This window comes from Maylandia zebra, linkage group LG7, assembly GCF_041146795.1.
Source record: "Maylandia zebra isolate NMK-2024a linkage group LG7, Mzebra_GT3a, whole genome shotgun sequence".
Lineage (NCBI taxonomy): Eukaryota > Metazoa > Chordata > Actinopteri > Cichliformes > Cichlidae > Maylandia > Maylandia zebra.
Genome location: NC_135173.1, coordinates 56,612,034 through 56,621,502, shown reverse-complemented (window position 1 = coordinate 56,621,502; position 9,469 = coordinate 56,612,034).

Here is a 9,469-nt window from a genome sequence, read left to right as displayed (position 1 = left end):
ATTTAACAAGGTGTGGATCGGAAGGCCAATCAGGTGCTTGTACCTTTCTCTGAGTTGCTCCATGGGATAAGTGTGGCCTGCAAGTCCGATGGGTGCAGCAGTGAAGGCCCCAGCAATCTTGAACCTGGTCCTGGGCCTTGATGGAGAAGAAACAGAGAACGACACTGACTCACCTCTGAGAGTCTGCACGTCCTGCCTAATCGTGCGCAGTGGGACGTCCTCTGCGATCCCTTGCATGCCTAACTTCTCGGCAGCCTCCGGCAGAAGCATTGTCCTCTCTGACCCGTCATCCAGTACAGCATAAGTGCTGATTGTTCGCTTGCCATAATGAATGCAGACTTTGACGATCTTTAGAAGGACTTTGCAGCCTTCAGTGGGTCTGTCTAGATACAGGACGTCGGTTGCTGCCTTCGAGTCACCGCTCACCACCGCTGTTGTTAGTGACCCTTTAGGTGTTCTAACATTGACATCATGCAGTACCTGCAGGTGCTTCCCTTGGCAGAGGCTGCAAGTCTTCCTCAGATTGCACTGGGCTGCCTGGTGTGACCGTGCGCAGCGCCAGCACCTCTTGTTACTCTTTATCCACTCTGTTAGCTGGTCCTTTGTCAACTTGGATACCATTGTGCACTGACTGAGATAGTGCTCTTCCGTGTTACAGAATGGACAGTATGGCTTGTTCTTACTGGCCACACCACCTGGCCTCACAGCCTGTGGATTCGTCGTTACCTCCTTTGCACCATGAAGGACTGTGATGGATCTCTTACTCTGGCGCACCTCAGGCCTGGACCACTGTTTCTCCTTTGTCCCTTTCACTGCTAGCTGCCCTTCAGAGTCTTGGCACCAGGACTCATACTTAAGCCACCCTGCGAGATCTGCCAAGGTATGCATACTCACACCTTGTTGAAACATGCAGCGGCGGAACTCTGCTCTCTGCTCGGGGGGTAGTTTACTAAGCAGACGAGCAACATGCGAACCACAGTGTAGTTCCACTTCTCCTTCTGGGCCTAGTGTCCTTAACATCCCCACCAGTGACTGTATCTGGAGGGCAAATCTCTCAAATGCCGAGACGTCTCCACGCCTGATGTCAGGTGAGTCCATCATCGCAGCAATACGCCTCAGCACTATCTGATGTGGCTGGCCGAATTTGTCATTGAGGGCCTCCATCGTATCAGTGAAGGGTGTGGTAGAGTTGAGGTAAGCATCAGCTATTAATCTGGCCTCCTCTAGGTGCAGGTGATCAACCAACACTTGATACTTGAACAGCTCAGTCGCGTCCTCAGGTAGAAGATTCCCCAATGCCATCTTAAGCCTAGCAAACTCACTAGGGTCTCGACTGGAGAAGTTGGGAATTGTTGGGCGGGGACCACGGTAAACTGTCTCTGAGGTGATAGGAGTCCTGCCCGGATTTGGTCTGTCCGGCAGTGGCTGTGGAGAGGACAGATTGAACTGCTGCTCAGGGGATGCTGGATTACAGCCATGCTCAGTCTTACTGTCCCCATAGGCGGCGCGCGGATGCTTGGACCCACCCAGTGGGAAACTGCCTGAGCGAGGTGGGAGATGAACCGGCTTGAACCAGGGAGGTGAATTATGGGAGGCTTTATCTGGAAACCTGAGAGCTGGTGGAGGATCTGATGACAGACTCTGTCCTGGGTGGTCCACGACCATATTAGCAGGTGGGATTGCCATTGCCTCCGTCTTAATGGCTGGAAACACACATGCATCTTGGCGATGGGGGTTCAACACTGGTGGGTCACTAGGCAGTGGTGCTTCCTCAGTTGGATCTGGCCACGGTGGTGGGGCAGGCCAATCATCATCCTCCTCAATCTCTGGTGCATCACCCGGTAGCGGTGACTGCATTAACTTACTGGTTTGGAGAGAAGATGGGCCCTGCATGCTCTGGACAGCTTCCACTAACTGTCTCATTTCTGCTCGCAGTGCCTTGAGTTCGACCAGATCTGATGACATACGTTGCTGGGTCTGCTGGATGAGGTGGCGCTCCTGACGGATATCCTCTAACTCTGCACTTATTTCCTTATTTGGATGTGTATAGGGGAGCACGAAGGGTAGAGGAGTAGAGTGATCATAGGCTTGTTCCCCATGTCATCTCTCTGGATACAGCTGGGGGGCTAGCTGATTCTCCTGAATGTGCTGTTGGCTCTGAGCTCCATAGCGCGAGGCCGTCTCATGGAGAATAGCATCCCGCCTCCACTGAGGGCTGGCTAGGTTGCAGCTAAAGGGGGAAGCGAGGGAGGTCATCCTGGCCTTGTCCTCTTGGTGTCTGAGCTCTACATCCTCTCTATATGCCTGGCTAATGTAGCCTGGGTACTCCACCTCATAATCTGCGTAGCGCACAGGTGGGCGAGCATGTCGTTTGGGGCGTGCGCCACGAGCCTCGTACTCTGGGCCTGGTTCCATCTCTGAGGCGAACCTAGTGCCTCCGGCTCGAAGGACCAATTAATGTAGTGGAGATGTCAAAGATAGGCACGGCTGTGGCACTGATTCAGTCTTTGAGCACTACGGTCACCCCGGTGTGTCGGTCAGAACACCACTTAAGGCCAAATTGTCCCAGAGTACGAAAGAAGGAGGGAGCTTGAGGTTCCGTTTGAGGCACTTTATTGTCACCACTTAATTTCTGGGGCTGTAAACACAGCGGGTGTACATAAGTGTGTGTCTGGGTGTGTGTGTGTGTGGTTTCCTACAAGGAAATAAACAAGGGAAATAACAATCAATAAAGATAATAGACAAGTCAAATACTCAAATATAAACATAATACAACATAGTTAACATTATCAAATATAAAGATCAGAAAAATATAATACACTTCAAACTGCTCACACTATGCAACTAAATAGCATCAGTGCGAGGTTAAGCAACCGTCAGTACACAGGAACTACATCCGGTAGTTATACAAAATAAAAGCATCCCCCGTTATAATCCGCTATAATGCTCTTATTGTGAAGGGCAAGCGGGACGCTATACTTCCGGTCAAACTACGTTCGCTATTTTATTAATCCACATACCTAATTGTTCGCTACAAACTCCGCTACTTCAAAGTAAACAATCACAAGCATCACATACAACATACAGAGAAGGTCTGATAACACAGGAACGACATTATGGACATACGAACGACCGTACATGCGTCAACAAAGCTAAACCGGGGTAAGCTAACAACATAAATTAGCTTATGAAATGAGGGTGAACTCACGCGTTGCATGCGTGGCCTACAGCTCCAACTATGGACTACATTAGCTCCTAAATGGTAACGTACTACAGTACTGACACAAACAAGGGCAGAATATAACACAGGTCACTACTCACTTGTCATTTACGCACACCTAGGGTTGCCAACTCCCTGAAAAATAAATAAGGGACACCTCGTGGCCAGGGCCGGGCAACCCAGTTGTCTTCACCCTTCCCAGTGTGGTAGCTCTTTTTTTGTGTGTGTGAAATTATTTTTTAACCATTTGACTTGAATTTGATTTAAGCAGATGCATATTCTTTGTGATATGACCATATGGGAAACAAATGATCATTTAGCCATTTATTTTTAGCTCAAAATGACAACATTAACACAGTAAAACAGGTCTCTTTCTTAAACAGAAGCCTGTCATGCTTAACTTTTGAGAATATAAGTAAATCTTTCTTTAAAAGAACTCTGTCCTGCTTAACTTAAAATTATATAAATTAATAGAAAGCAATAGAACGAAAAATATTCTTGTAACAGTGCACATACAGTGCATTTAGTACAATTGGCTTCAGTTGAGGTATTATTTCAGCTTTTCTAATGCTAATCAGCTGCTCCTGTTTGTAAACCCGCTTGTTCCCATGATTACGCACCTTAACTCATCATCATTATTCATCTACGTATTACTTTTATGTATTATTCATCTATTTGTTGTAATCATCCATCCTTGCAGTTGTTTATTACACAAAATAAATGATATTATCACACTTCTGGCCACATAGCGCTGATATTCACCGCACATGCCCATATTAACCTTAACCAGAGGGTTTAAACAACAAACCAGTGTTTACATACCATATCTGCTTCTGCCGTGGCCTGGTGGACAAAAAATTGGTTAAGGGTTCCCCGAGCTTTCACGCCCCTCATGTTCTTCTTGTGCCCACCACTAGAAGCATGCCTATGGAAAAAGTGCGCCGGCACATAGGTGTTATCGTGCACTTTCCCAGCCAGGTGTTTTCCTTTTCCCAGTCCTCCCTGTACTTTTGCAGCCTTTTTTCTTTTCTTTCTCTGAGGGGAACAAACATTGCTGCTCTAACGCTGGGCTCACACTGTGCGATTTTTGGCCCATTTTGAGCCGATTTTTGAGTCGTGCGACCGATTTGGTGATCGGCCCGATTTTGGCCTTCATCGTGCGTCGTGTAGTATACGTGGGGTAACGAGAAGCGATTAACACCTCACGACCAGCTCCCGATCATCAATCGCTCGTGAGGGTGTCACCACAGCCGCTCACACTGCTCATGCGCAAACACGTAAACATCGGTGAAAAAGACGGCGCAGCACGGCTGTGCAGCGTGTGATCTGGACACAAGTGATGGAGGCACTTGTAGAACTTTGGAAAGCTCATCCGAGCCTTTTCGATGTGGCATCACAAAATTATCACGACCACAACAACCGTGAAAATAGTTGGATTTACACTGCTGCTCAATCACAGCTGCCTGATCATGTTTTTCATTAGCAATTTAGCAAAGTTGATGGTGGTGTGTCTGTGTGAGTGAAAGACAGAGAGAGCGAGCGACAGATTTTCTGTTATAACCTTCATGTTATGTTGGCACAGTGTGAGCACTCAGGTCGCATCAGAGCATCGGGCCGTATAGTGTGAGACCCTGCATCGTGACCTGCAAACTTCTAATCCCTGCGAGTCAATCGTGCAGTTTGAGCAAGAGCTGAATAACGTGACTGAAAAAAATCGCAGTGTCTGCCCAGCTTTAGGTGTACTGTCATCCGAGACGTGCACCGCAGTGTCGGCGTTTGTTTCCCTGTTGGCCATGCTTGTTGTTGTGGTCATCTGTTGTCTTCCGGTATTTTCTCCGCAAGCGACCTTTCCTCGACCAATGAGATAATCTGAATTGTCATACTCGAATTGTCATAAGTGTGCTGTCAGCTCATTGGTCACAAAGCAGGAGAGGGGCTGGGAATTATGTTTTCAAACAAAGCGTTAATTCCATTAACATTTATAGACTACTTTTGATTCTCACTGTATTACGGGACAAAGTGCGTCCCTTATTAGCTCAATACGGGACGTGTACTTTTGTTTCGAAATACGGGACGATTCCGTTTTTTAAGGGACGGTTGGCAACCCTACGCACACCTAACATGCCCCAGGAATCAGTGCACCCCCTCCGGACCAACACTGCCCAGCCGCCATTAAACTGCCCACCTTACTAACCGGATGATGTCACTAGAAGGTGGGCTGGCCCAAACTGACAGAAGACGGAACATTACATAAACTTATATAAACTTATAAACACCAGTAAAACTATTATATGAACTTTGGGGCCTTTTATACAACTTCTGTTATGTTTTGTACCTGTTTTGGAGTTTTTACGTGTTTTGGAGTTTGTACATGCTTTAGGATTTGTACGTACTTCAGAGTTCATACGTGTTTTGAAGTTTATACGTACTTTGTCTCTAGGGGCCACTGTAAATATACTTTTATTTATTCACTCCACATAAAATGTAATACATAAATCATATCCATGTCACGATCTGGTACAGGGATTCAAGCGCAGAGCGGTAAGGTATCTCCAAGGTGTGGTTTATTTACAGTGCAGTGCAATATATGTACAGTGAAGGGATCCAAAACTCCGGGGGGGGGGGGAAATCACAGGGTAACTCGCTCACGTCTTCTTCTCTCACACTCACACACTTTCCCGCAGCAGGGAGGTCGCAGGTCCGGGGGGGGGGATCTGAAGCAGACGAGAAGGCAGGTCACCAACTAATCACAAGTCACGGATATGAAGCACAAGAGCTGTGAGAACACTAACGTTAGGGGTACAATCATCCAGTGACGAGAGGATCTGTGTTCCAGCCTCAAATAGTGCTCCCGGTGATGATGGGTGAGTGTTGTCAGGTGTGTGTGTGGGCCAAGGGCGGGAGCCCACAGTGAGCTCCGCCCAGGCAGAGAGGGAGAAAACAGCAACAGCAATTGTAGCCTTGTGGGGCCGACCGGGCAGGCACGGAGACCATGACAGTACCCCCCCCCTCAACGGGAGCCTCCCGGTGACCCACCAGGCTTACCTGGATGCCTGCGGTGGAAGTCCCGGAGCATGGCACCATCCAGGACAGCAGCTCGAGGCACCCAGGAGCGTTCCTCTATCCCGTAGCCCTCCCAGTCAACCAGGTACTGAAAACCCCGACCCCGGCGCCGGGAGTCCATGATGCGGGTGATATTGTAGACCAGCTGACCATCCACGAGCCGGGGGGGCGGCGGGGCCCTGGAGGGAGGGCACAACGGGCTGGAGAGCACCGGCTTGACCTGAGACACATGAAAGACATTGTGAATGCGCATGTTGCGCGGCAGCTTGAGGCGGACAGACACAGGGTTCACAATGGCCTCAACGGGAAAAGGGCCAATAAACTGAGGAGACAGCTTCTTCGACTCAGTCCGTAGCGGCACAAAACGGGTAGCCAGCCATACTCGTTGACCGATGGTGTACACGGGGGCCGGTGTCCGGTGACGGTCAGCGAGGGTCTTGTTCCGCTCCTTAGTACGGAGCAGGGCAGCCTGAGTCGCCCGCCAGGCACGACGGCACCCGCGGAGGTGAGCCTGTACAGAAGGAACGGAGTGCTCACCTTCGATGGCCGGGAGCAAAGGTGGTTGATAGCCCAGGGACGCTTCGAAGGGAGACTTGCCCGTGGCGGAGGATGTGTGGCTGTTGTGGGCGTATTCGATCCATGGAAGCTGTTCACTCCAGGTCGATTGGTTGTGCGAAGTGACACAGCGGAGGGCAGCTTCCAGCTCCTGGTTGGCCCGCTCCGATTGCCCGTTACTCTGTGGATGGAAACCGGAAGACAGACTGACCTTGGCCCCCAGTGCGGAGCAGAACTCCCTCCAAACACGGGACGTGAATTGCGGCCCCCTATCCGAGACGATGTCCTCGGGGATCCCGTGAAGACGGAACACATGGGAGGTGAGGAGCCGGGCCGTCTCCAAGGCCGAGGGGAGCTTCGGGAGGGCGACGAAGTGTGCAGCTTTGGAGAAACGATCGATAATGGTAAGTATGGCGGTGTTACCAGCGGAGGGCGGCAGGCCCGTGACAAAGTCCAAAGAAACATGGGACCATGGTCGAGCTGGTGTAGGGAGAGGCTGCAGAAGACCCGGTGGAGGGCGGTTCGAAAGCTTATTCCGGGCGCAGGTCGAACAGGCGGCTACATACTCCTTGGCATCCCTAGTCATAGCAGGCCACCAGAAGTAACGTCGGAGGAACGAGCAGGTGCGGAGGACCCCAGGATGGCATGAAAAGCGGGCGGTGTGAGCCCACTGGAGAACCTGAGAGCGGACGGCTGAAGGAACGAAGAGGCGACCAGGTGGACCAGTGCCAGGATCCGGTTCGGTCTCCTGCGCCTCTTGGATGAGCCCCTCGATCTCCCAGGAGATGGCTCCAATTACGCAGGCGGCCGGGAGGACAGGCTCAGGGTCCGAGTCCTCCCCAGTGATGGAGAATTGCCTGGACAGGGCGTCTGGCTTTACGTTCCGTGTTCCTGGCCTGTAGGTGATAGTGAAGTCAAAACGAGCGAAAAACAGTGCCCACCTGGCTTGCCGGGAATTGAGACGTCTAGCCGAGCGCAGGTACTCCAGATTCTTGTGATCCGTCCAGACGATGAATGGTTGTGCTGCTCCCTCCAACCAATGTCTCCACTCCTCCAGGGCCAGCTTGACGGCCAGAAGCTCCCGGTCCCCGATGTCATAGTTACACTCTGCTGGGGAGAGACGGCGAGAATAAAAGGCACACGGGTGCAGCTTACCGTCCATCTGTTGAGACAGAACTGCCCCAACCCCGGAGTCCGACGCGTCCACTTCCACAACGAACTGCCGTGTAAGGTCCGGTTGCCGGAGTATGGGAGCGGTGGTGAACCTGTCCTTGAGCAGGGCGAAGGCTCGCTGAGCGGCAGAATCCCACTGGAAGGGAACCTTGGGAGAGGTGAGTTTAGTGAGAGGGAGAGCGATTCTGCTGAAATCACGAATGAACCGTCTGTAAAAGTTGGCGAATCCCAAAAAACGTTGCACTTGGCGGCGATCAGGAGGAGTAGGCCATTCCACCACAGCCCGCACTTTCTCCGGATCAGTCCGCAAGTCCCCCTTCTCGATAATGTGGCCCAGAAAACTCACTGACGCCACGTGGAAATCGCACTTCTCCCCCCTTCACAAAGAGCCGGTTCTCCAGAAGGCGTAGCAGGACCTGCCGGACATGGACCTTGTGCTCCTCGAGTGTCTTAGAAAAGATCAAGATGTCATCCAAGTACACAAATACACAACGGTTAACAAAATCACGAAGGACATCATTAACCATCGCCTGAAACACTGCGGGGGCGTTAGTCAGCCCAAACGGCATCACGAGATACTCAAAGTGGCCCCGATGCGTATTGAACGCGGTCTTCCACTCATCCCCCTCCCTGATGCGCACCAGGTGGTAAGCGTTGCGCAGATCCAGCTTGGTAAAGACGGTCATGCCTTGAAGCAGTTCAAAGGCGGAGGAAAGCAACGGCAAAGGGTATTTGTTCTTAACAGTGATCTGATTAAGGCCCCGAAAGTCAATACACGGCCGCAGCGAACCATCCTTCTTATCCACGAAAAAAAACCCAGCCGCGACAGGGGAAGAGGAGGGGCGAATCAACCCTGCCGCCAGCGACTCCGAGATGTAACGCTCCATAGCATCCCTCTCAGGCCGGGAGAGGCTGTACAGGCGGCTAGACGGCAGCGGAGCTCCAGGAAGAAGATCGACGGCACAATCGTACGGGCGGTGCGGGGGAAGGGACCGCGCCCGATCCTTACAAAAAACATCCCGCAGATCATGATAAACCCGCGGAACCATCGAGAGGTCCGGGGCGTCCGACGGCGAGGCCGTGGGTGGGAGCGAAACGGGGGAAGCCGCAGCCCGGAGGCAGTTCATATGGCAGGCCACACTCCAACCTAGTACGGCACCCTTCTCCCAGTCGATATGCGGGTTGTGGAGGACAAGCCAGGGGTGACCCAGAACCAGCGGAGTGAGAGGAGCCTTAAACGAAAAAAAAACAAATCCTTTCTGCGTGATTGCCAGAGAGAGATAATGAAAGGAATTCAGAAACATGAGTGATGTCAGGCAGGCGCTGGCCCGACAGTGCGTGAACGCGGAGGGGGCGTGACAGAGGCTCCAAGGCGATGTTCAGTTTGGCGGCGAGTGAGGTGTCAATAAAGTTCTGCTCAGCCCCAGAGTCAATGAGAACGGAGAGAGAATGAGAAAC